The sequence below is a fragment of the Penaeus monodon genome, chromosome 24 (assembly GCF_015228065.2).
Source record: "Penaeus monodon isolate SGIC_2016 chromosome 24, NSTDA_Pmon_1, whole genome shotgun sequence".
Lineage (NCBI taxonomy): Eukaryota > Metazoa > Arthropoda > Malacostraca > Decapoda > Penaeidae > Penaeus > Penaeus monodon.
The window spans coordinates 3,413,880-3,414,130 of NC_051409.1; positions in this window are offsets into that span (position 1 = coordinate 3,413,880).

Genomic DNA, 251 nt, shown 5'->3' on the forward strand with positions numbered 1-251 from the left:
ATTACCCATCATCTTTTCATGATCTTTCCCCACCCTCTTTATTGTTATGATCATCATTAAACCATTAATACTAGGATAAAGAATGTCATTTTTTGTAACTGTTAGACATCCCCGCCCCCTCTCCCCTTTAACAAAAGTAAAAAGCAATAAGCTGACTTACATCTGCATACACAATGTTTACAAAGGATAACGACTTTTTTCTAATTCGTTAAAAAAGACACTTTTCCGAGGTGAAAGGTCATATACTGGAA